This window comes from Notolabrus celidotus, chromosome 14, assembly GCF_009762535.1.
Source record: "Notolabrus celidotus isolate fNotCel1 chromosome 14, fNotCel1.pri, whole genome shotgun sequence".
Taxonomy (NCBI): Eukaryota; Metazoa; Chordata; class Actinopteri; order Labriformes; family Labridae; genus Notolabrus; species Notolabrus celidotus.
The window spans coordinates 9518359-9528409 of NC_048285.1; the positions used below are offsets into that span (position 1 = coordinate 9518359).

Genomic DNA, 10051 nt, shown 5'->3' on the forward strand with positions numbered 1-10051 from the left:
GATGAAAAATGTTTCTTGACAAAGTTTTCTTCCCCAGTACTTCAATTTTACTGATGAATGACAGCAATATATTGGGATTCTGTGATCTTTCAAATGCTGTACAAAATGTTAATTTAAGTAACAAGTCCCACTCTGGGTTTTTAGGTGAAATGGTAGAGTGCAAGTTATTTTTAAGATGCCCAGAAAAAAAATGTCTGGAACTCACAGAGAACAGAGTTGATATGATCCATCTCTGAGCCGCCATCTGGCCTTGGCTTCTGTTAATAGAGGGTTTTGCTCTGAGCTAGCCAACACGTGGCGAGGCAGACATGGAGAGAGAGGGGGCGAGAGGGAGCAGAGATGAGGGGGAAAGCAGGAGGTAAGAGAGAAAGAGAGGAGGAGGAGAGAAATGTGAAGGTGAGAGAAGGAACCCGAAGGGGAGAGATGCAGAAACACAGCAGAAGTATACAGCAAGGAGACAAGTGAAATTAAATGAGAGGAATAAAGCTGGGTAGTGAAAGAAAGAAGAAAAAAAAGGAGAGGTAAAAGATTGAGAGAAAGAGTCAGGAGCAGGAAATAGCGCCGTGCACTTAAGGGGGGGAACATGTACTTAGAATAAGGAGTAAAGCAGAAAAGAGGAGCTTTGGAGTACATGTGCCCCAGGGAGGATAGTGTGGAGTACCTTTTGTCTTCCCACCATCAGGAGCTTCTTTTGAATAAACCTAGCCAAGCATTTCCTTTTTGTAAATCTCACTTTGAAGAAGGGCAAAGCTAAAGCTTCTCCCACTGTGGCGATCGAGTATAGTTGTACCTCAGCCCACGCAAATCCCTTCCTCAATAGATGTGGGTGTGTAACAGTTTCATTTCCATTTTAGAGCACAGGGAGATTGCTCACCGCCTAGACACATAACAGCAGCTTCACCTTGGTTGTGAGCCTGCATGTGTTGTCCGCAGTGATTGGCAAGGCTGTGTGACCAATTTGATTTAAAGCTTTATGCCTGCTTTCTTTATCCTCGGGACTTGTCAAAAATGACACGTGGCATCATGGCAAGGCAGGCGTGCTTCTGCCGCTTCTGATGCCGCCGCCGTGCTGCTGCTTTTGCTTCTGCTTTTGCACAGCCACCAAATCCCACAGGGAAATAACAAGCTCCAAAGCTGAATTCATCACCAGTGATCATCAAGATGGCTCTGTAATTGTTGTTTTTATGCATGCAGGTGTGCTCCACCAGGGGCCCCAGAGGGAGTGGATTGTTAATGCAGAAGAATCAGAGGTGCTACTCCTGCTGCAATCAGACTGAGAAGTTAGCGCAAGATTGCGTTGGAAGGAGAGAATGTTGCATGTTACTGGAGGGAGATGGTAATTAAGCCCGGGGCAAAGTGGTAATGGATCAGCCCAGAACTGTCATCTGTGAATCTCCAGTGCCCAGCCTCTGATGAGCGAGTGGTTTTCTGTCAACCCACAGAAATCAAAGAGGAAAAATAAATGTGAACTTTGGCTATTAGTGAGGGAAGGGTCAGTGACATTTGGTGCAAACTTATATTTATGAGAAAATATGTATACTTTACAAAACATGATTATTATTTTTTTCAGTGCGATGATTTTATTTGGTCATGAGCTAATGACTTGTATGCACAGTGTCAGAACACATTAATTGAATTGATTATATTACAATACACAACATCTTATTTGTTGAATAATATGAATACGAATATAATCCATCTTGTAATAAAAAATGTGTCTTTTGATGTCTCTGCATATTACCATTGATCGAAACTTTGAACATTAGAGAAACATTTTGGCCTTTTCATCATCTTTTCTGGGCCAGAAGTGGATGAAATATTCCAGTTCAACCAAATGCAAAAGCGTACTCACACATTTTCACACTAATTATAATCTAAATTAGTGTAAACTGGAAAATTTGCATTGTAAAGCATTAAAGAGACTTTCTTTCCTTATCTATTGTACTATTTTCAGGATGCTGGCTGTGCACTCTTCAACTTTTTGTACATGAGTAGAAATAATGAAGGGGAGTTATTGGTCCATAAGATGTATTTTTGTTCTGTGTTCACATCCAAATATGTGATTAAAAACTTGCAATGCTTTGTAGAAGATAAAATATTCCTTAATAATCACTGACAGAATGAAGAGGTCACTTCACAAGTTCTCCACTTTCAGTAATGAGTAACATATTTTTGATATGCATCAAAAAGAGTACTAGAAGAAGAAAACATTGGATTATTTCTGAGAGTTCTTTTATTCTGTGTTGTTACTGATATTTATAATTAATAATAAGTCAGAATTCATTATTATGAGAGACATATTTCTCAATGTTTTTGTCTTATCATGCAGAGAATAGCAAACAATGCACACATGCTTTTCAGCATGCATATGCTCGCCTTTGTGCTCAAATTAAAAACTGAAATAAATGAAATAAACCCACAAGCACACGCAGGCACATGGAGCGAACCATAAACGCACTATCACACAATTTGTTGTAAAGAGGCATATAATCATACAAATGTGTAGTTTTCTCAGTTGCCCTCAGGACTGTTTGGATTGCAGAACAAAATTGAGTGTCTCTTTGTATCTCAAAGCTCTCATTAAAAAAGCTCATAGCCTGTTTTCTCCATTGCACTCGTCTCGTGAAGATAGCCACGGAACAGACCTGAGGCTAATCATCCAACTGATTATGCTCACATAAAATGATATGATAATAATTTATTATCCCAGACAAATAAGGACAATGAAGCTACTGAACAAGTAACTTTGTTCCTTTGAAGCCTGCAAAAAAAAAGACATCTTTGTTGTAATTTTTAAAGCCACTAGTGGTTACATTGTTGTACAATAGAAACAAGACAGCTGGCAAGACGAGCAGGCATCAGCTGTGTCACATGCAGCTGAATGTGTTGGGTTCCTGTCAATCGTACTCGCTTATCCATAAATAAAGTACTTATCATGCACGCACAGTGTTTTACAGTCTACTCATTGCTGCACTCGGATTGTACAAAATGCTCACGACACAAGAGGCTCTTAGCACTTTAGAGCATCCTTATGAAACCTATTTCATTTACCCTGCCTAATGCAATGAGATATAGGGGGTATAAAAGTGTTAAGGCAGGAATACTTAATGCTAAACAAAGGAGGGGTGTCATACTAGCTGTTTACAAGGACCATTTATAATCAGAGTGACAGCCTGATCTATTAACAGTGCTTCATGTAAACACTTCATTTCAACCTGATTGGTCTGACCTGGCCCATCAAAGAAATTTCATTCCACTCAGGAGCTGTGTGATGTTTGGAGTGTCAGCCATGGCAACACTTGATCGATCATTTCTTCCTGGTTGAGGTAAAACTATTCATACTGGGCATGTCTGCTCTATGTGACGTGAAAAATTTCTACTTTTGTCATCGCTTGCATTCATAGAAACGTGTCAGCTACCAATCAGTTGTGCTTTGCTTCCACCACAACATTTTTACAGAGACTTTGAAAGAACTCCCTGGTCCTTCAAAAAAACTGAAATGGATAAAAAGATGAATTCAAGACAGACATCCAAAGTCACAGACAAGAGAGAGGAGGAGAATATCCATTCTTGAGCATGGGCTTGGAGTAATAGAGGTTATTTTTTTTACTTTATTTGTAACACATTATATGAAATAATGCAGCAACAGCAGGGTTTGTTAACAATAGGAACAGCCAGAGGGGATAGTTTCTTCTGCTATTTTTAAGACAGACTGCAACTATTACATGTTGGTTTCTTCCTTCTAACAAAGGAGGCTAACACAAACTTGATATTTTCAAATGTTCATGACCCAACACAAATAAATAAAAAATAAGGGGAAGAAATGTATTTCAGTCTTGTCATAGGTGTATGTGTGATATGTGTTTGTGGAAATAATTTCAAAGTCCAAAGAAAAGTGGGGGATTAGTTTGTATGTTCTGTCACATGCTGAGTCAGAAAGAGAATTAATGACCTGCAGCGTTCTAAAGTGTAGGTTGGGCAGAGATCCAGGTGTGCTGAATCAACCTAATGACCCTGGCTGCCCTCAGCCTACAGGTGACAGAGAGAAACTAAATGAGACACAAATCACCACTCACAATCAGTGCAGCCCTCAGGGTCTTCAACCCCCCCATGGACTTAAATGCAGAAAACATCTACCAGTTGGTTGTTATCATATACAGTATGATTCATGTTATGAACAGGCTTCTTAACATAAAGTAGCTCAGCCTACGACTATATTAAGTGTTAAAGTTACCAGTACTCTACCCTGCTCACTGATTCCCACTCAGCAACTTGGTACCTGAGAAACAGACTTTAAGGTAGGAAAAGGAAAAAAAAAACAGCTGGACACAAGACAATTAATACGTCAACTTTACACTCTGGATGGTGCATCTGCCACAACATTTTCAGAACCTTTGAGATGTCTGATCTCTGGATGGCAAGACACCATCTTATCAGACACTTTTTTACACCTCAATGGGTTGCAAAGCCGAAATCTACGCTAACGCCTCTTTCTCTATAATAGAATAGTTTATCTGGTAGGAGTTTAATTTGCATGAAAAGAAACTGACAGGTCTCTCAATACCAGACAAATCAGTCAGTCAACGCACAGACACATCTCTTAGAGCATGAGTGGAGCATCCCCAAGGTTGTCACAGCAACATAATCTCATGTTTTAGCTCATTCTTTCTGGTTCATTAATGAGTGATTGTAAGGTTACTAAAAATTACAGTTGAAAGTCTTACTTCCTTTTTGTCACTGTAGCAATGGCAAAATAAATCTCAGGGTGTCTATTGTAAATTGCAAAAAAGATCAAATCAAATCTTTCACAGATATAATAATTGATTCTTTCTCAAGGATGTGCCTTTTATGTATAACAAAAAATGTTCCTCTGACATTGCATTTGTCCTTTTTCTTCACTAAGGCATTCACAGCTATTGACCACCGTCTTCTTTCTCCTCTCTCTCTGTCTCTCTGTCTCACACACACACAAACACCCCCACGCATATACTGCATTAAAATCTTCCCATCATCCAATAAGGAGAAGCAATATGTCCTTATGCAGGGGCTGCCAATCATCCCTCAGCAGGCACGAGAAATCTGTCAGAACCAGAGTGATTAATATGTATGTGTCTCTCTCCAATATTGCATGAGGGATAGAGTCGGCATGTGCTCTTGCAGGCATGGTTATAGCATGACAGATATGGCATGCAATCATGGTCTTAACATGGGGAGGAAATCTCTTTTCAAGCACAACGGCATGTTGATGTTTCACGTCTTATTCAGAACAAAAATGATAGCATGCTATTCTGTTCTGTTATAGTCTTATGGGGGAGAGCAGTTGTCGCGTACTGTGAGCATGACTGGTGCATGTTAGACTTGAATCCCGAAACTCCACACTTAATGTTCTGAATCATCTTTTGCATTAAAAATAACTCTCATTAAGGCACACATTTCTGTCATATGCTCTGTTCCTTTCAGACCCGTGAAGAGAGAGAATAACAAACACTGTGTTTCTATTAGTATGTGTGATCCGTGCAGCTTACTTGGCCTGTAACAAAATGTGCAAAGGCAAAAAAAAAGAAAAGAAGCAGCTCTTTCCAGGTTCTTGTCTTGGTTTTGTAAAAGTAGATGCTCCAGAGAAATTGTAAAGTCGTCATGGATCCCTTGCTACGGTGAATGTGTGAAAGTCTGCAGGCTGCTGCAGACAAATAGCACACACAGCAGACCCATCCTTGGTGGAAGCTGAAAGAAAATCAGATGAATACATAAAAGGGCTTCAGACATAAAATAGGATAGCATGAGAAAGATAATATGGAATACAACTTCATTTATCCTGAGGGAAATTGGTGTGCAGCAGTTGCAGAATACAGTTGTAAAGAGTGGAAATAAGAAATATCTATAAGAAACAAGTACAAAAAAATTCAACAGGCTACATCTGGAAGTAAGAAAGACACATTGTGAAAAACATAAAGAATGATAACTGAAAGGTTCTCTCTTAATGTGATGTGAATTATTTTGCATTAAGTTGAGTGATATAAATATGGGAGCATTTATCATTTGTGGAAACTGGGGCGCAGTGTTATGCAATAGCAATCACTCTTCAGAAAAAAACAGAAGCCAGACAAAAACAAATGTATGCTGCAATATTGGAATCCCATGCTCTATCAACATCCCCTGATGTTATTTCAGATTTAAGACATTAATAAATGTGTTTTCCTATTTGAACATATTCATCTCATTTCATGCACCAACTCCCTGTTTTTTTCCCCCAGATGGATGCTTTAGAATTAAGACAACTGCACCGCATACTCCAGGTACAAGAGATGATATTACAGAGGGACTTGTATACAATATTTTTTCAAATAGAAAGAATAGCTTTGTTGCAAATACATCGTATCACACAGTTCCCCCATTTAATGTATTTTTTTCTGCACAAGTCACTTTGGTGAAAGCAATTCTCACCTTAGATTCCAAACTGGAAATTGCTCAGTAAATTAAATGATATCCCAAAATAGCAAAGCAACTTTACCCATGGGTGAATTCACCAGGTAGGTGATAATGAAACAGAAAATAACAAAACATATCGGTGACACTGAATTATATGAACTGTCACTAATCTAATTTTTTCCTCAGTAAATTGGCAGCATACATTGGTGTAGGAAAAGGGTAGAGCAGCATAACATTACTGATACTGGAGCTACTGTGAAAGGAAAATCCTGATTTCTAGGGACGAGTTGTTGTCTACCTCATTTTACACAACAGCTGTACAACTATTTCCAAAGAGTGTTGGCTTAGCTTAGAGCACTGGGAAAAGTTGTTCTTGGGAATTTGAAAGATGATTAGACTGAAGGAAAAGCACAGAGATTAAGTGTGATGTCAAACTAAAAGCAGAGATTATGAGGACATTAAAGCTGCAGTTGTCGTGCTCTTTCACATACAGTGTTGTGAGTGTATTAACTTGTTGCAGAGAGAAGCTGTGTCTCTGGTTTTGAAGCTCAATATTTTACCCACTGGGAAATAGGCGCTGCACCACCACTGCCGTCAACAAGGAGATGGTTGAGTCAACAATACCCAGGGGGCAACACAGAGACAGTACAATGTGTCTTGTTTTCACTATTCGGATTGGCAGTTCTCCTGCAAAAGTGCAGGAGAACAGACCTTAGAGGCAGACACTTCACTACAAAGGCTGTTTTGCTCCTGCAAGTGCGTACCCAAAAAGGCCCCCAGCATAATTGAAATGTTGGTGAGACAAATTCAAAAAAAGCACTTTAAGCTTTGGTAGCCATGAATGTCACACTGAAAGCAGTCTGCGGAAATGATATCCTGTGAATTGTGGCCTCAGTTACTTGTGGTTTGAGCAACAGAATGAGGAAATATTTAGAGGCAACAAGGAGCATTAATAGTCAGTTTATGATAAAAGCTGTTGAATCATCTGCTCTAACATCTATTTATTCATAAAGAATAAACGTATGACATTAGATATGATGGACAGCAGGTTCAGTTTGTCAAATGATCATGTGGAGCAGAGATGATTTGTTCCTGCATGAGAACTGGAGTGATGGCCTGTTAATGTGAAAATAGGAACTGCTCATTATAATGAAAATGAAAGGGTTCAAAAGATAAAAGCTTCAAAATGGGCTCTCACTGATCAAGTCTGAATTTAAGTTAAAATAAGAAGGAGAAAAAACAGAAAGCCAAGCTGAAAATTAACCTCTGGCAAACGCAAATGCAGTCATAGCTGCCAAACAGATTCAAGAAACATTTTATTGACAGAACAAGAGCCAAGCGACTCAGATACCATGGAGTTCACAGGCCGAGTAGCATCACTCTTGAAAGTTATGTTTGTATATCAGTTTGATAACCCTCTCTTAATAACACTTTTGACAGTAGATTGTAGGAAAGCCAGGTGTCATGCTGTCTTTAAAACTTTTTATGTTAAAAGGATTCTGCTCGTGTTGGCCTCATACTGAGAGTCGTGGATCAGACGTGCAAGACAGAGAAGAAACTGAACTTCTGCCTGATAGGAAATCATCTATTCCTGTGGTAAGAAAATCAGTAGAAGTTGTGTCATCACTTAAATTTAAGAGGTTACATATTAATATTGATTATTAAAGTAAGTTGGTCAGATTGGTTTGAAGCTTCCCTCTGAGAAGACACAGCCATGTTGTTGTTTATCTCAATATATTTGCTTTTACTCTTTTTAAAGGCACAGTGAGGAACTCTCATGTTGTCTTGATTCTGGTGACCCTTTTGGAAGAAGGATGAACACATTTCCCATGAGCACCATCGCCCATTGTCATAAAGATGTGGCTCTCACTAATGCATTGAATGGAAGATAGATATTCGTGACTTTTTGCAGGATGTGAGAGATGAGGTAATGTATTGATTCATAGCTGAATCAAATTAACTGTGACTGACCAGACATACTGATATAACAATACCACTCACAGCCCCAGTGTCGGGATGTGTGCTCCAGAGTCCCAATAAATATCTGAATGATGTCAGTATGTGCACGGTTTATATATTTTGTCCTCAAAAAGCAGTGAAGCATTCACATGCCATCAAAAACATTAAATCATGATGATAGCTATTAAAACCCTGGTTGTCTCTCCGCCTGAAACAATACTTCAGCAGAAAGTGTATGTCATTTTTGCTTATCCAGCTCCAGTATCAACCATGGGTACAAAAAATACTTAAAAGAAAAAGATCTAAAGATAAAGAAAAAGGAACCTCCTGCTTGCTTTCTTACTTCTCACTGCCAGACTTTACAGAGTTCTGAACGTAGCCACTTTAGAGTGAGTGCTGAATATCGACTCAGCTTCCTTTGCAGAAAGTCTGACCGAACACAGGCACTGGAATGAAGTATAAAGAAATCACAGATCTTGTCTCAGATAATCTCTTTTCACTATGTAGGTCATGAAGAGGCATCAGTACATACGAGTGAAAAAGCTGATTGAAAACTCCTCAAAGTGCCGTTATAATATTTTCAGGTATTTAAGAGGCTTCTAGATGTATCCAGCATATATATTGTTGCCAGTGTCTTTTTATATTTTTGTTCTGTGTTGGGTTAAAAGCATTACTGCCAATGATATGAATAATCTATTACAAAAAGAATGGAGTCATAATTGGATTGACTCTTTAAAGACAGGCCTGAGGGATTTCAACCTTGACTTAAGATCAAAGGTCACACTTTATGTAATTGTTTTAGAAGATTAGAAAGTGTGCTGTGTTACTGTCCTGTCTCCTGGTATATAAGTTGTTTTCTAAATCGTATATAAAGTTAAGTAAGTCCAAATATTCGTGGCTTTTTTTAAAGTGTTTTAAATTTGCCTTTGTTGGTTTTAAAAGTTTATTTCAGGTTGTATCATTGATGGTGTTTTGAGGTACACCATTTGTGGTTTGCTTTCTTGTACAAAAAGAATGAATTATTTGATTGTATTAGTGTTTGTTGTATAATTTTATAAGTTTATAATGAGTCCTCAGGGAAACCTTTGAGCTTTGTCTGTAGCATATGAAATATATATGAGCTGGCTCTCTCTAATTGTGTTGGTGTTATCTTATGGAATTGGGGTGTTTTCAAATTGGCTTGACTGGGTGGCCAAGAGAAGAGATGTAAAATTAAGAGTCCATTTTAATTCTATTTTTTAGAGTTAATCTCACATGTGATGAAAATGAAGGAGGACCCATGTGCGGAATAGTGAGGATTTAATAACAAAAGAACCAAAAAGCTAAAGGTACAAAAAAATGTCTTAAACAGTCAGAGCAAATTAAATCCAATCCGTGCAACTGAAAACACAAAAACCAGGGAGCACAGAGAAGAAGATGCAGGCAAGACTCAGAGAAGATGTACAGTAACAGTCCAACTAAAGGAGAGAGAGGGAAAACAGAGAACCTAGATACACAGGGTAACGAGCAACAGGTGTGGACACAGGACACAGGTGAAACTAATAAGGATAATCAAGATCAAAGCAAACACACAAGGGCAGGAAGTGAAACTTAACACACGGGGATCAAGAACTACAAAATAAAACAGGAAACACAAAAGACTTAATTAAGAAACACAGGCGAA

At 38.6% G+C, this 10051-nt stretch overlaps 1 long non-coding RNA gene across 1 annotated transcript; it reads left to right on the forward strand.

The window, feature by feature from the left end:
- The first annotated feature begins 4157 nt into the window (after positions 1–4157).
- LOC117825870 lies at positions 4158–8026 on the forward strand. Its single transcript, XR_004633923.1, has 3 exons — positions 4158–4298; positions 6255–6296; positions 7925–8026. It is a non-coding gene; the product is annotated as an uncharacterized LOC117825870 (long non-coding RNA).
- The last annotated feature ends 2025 nt before the right edge of the window (positions 8027–10051 follow it).